This window comes from Eriocheir sinensis, unplaced genomic scaffold (assembly GCF_024679095.1).
Source record: "Eriocheir sinensis breed Jianghai 21 unplaced genomic scaffold, ASM2467909v1 Scaffold161, whole genome shotgun sequence".
Classification (NCBI taxonomy): domain Eukaryota; kingdom Metazoa; phylum Arthropoda; class Malacostraca; order Decapoda; family Varunidae; genus Eriocheir; species Eriocheir sinensis.
The window spans coordinates 231305-231675 of record NW_026110973.1 but is presented as its reverse complement, the minus strand read 5'-3'; positions in this window follow the sequence as shown (position 1 = coordinate 231675).

Genomic DNA, 371 nt, shown 5'->3' with positions numbered 1-371 from the left:
CCTTCCATTTCTAGAAACTTACGTCTCCCTGAGAAAGAAGACAAAACATGGAAGGCAGTAATAAATAAATAAATAATGTAAATTAGCTAAAAAATATGAGACTTTAGCCCATTATCAGTAAATTCATAGTCCCTACTACAGTGGGTGGTTATAGGCTTACTAGGTTAATAGTTTGTTTGTCCTGGACTATATATAGATGCACAAATGAATAAAAATGTGCTAGACCTGGATGGAAGGCAATAGCTATGTCAACATTATCCGGAAAATGATTCAATCTGATCATATAAAGGGCTGAAAATAACCTTATTCATGAACTCGTACCTGTAGATTCTGGACATACTAGCACAACTTTGCATATGGTAACCATAAAA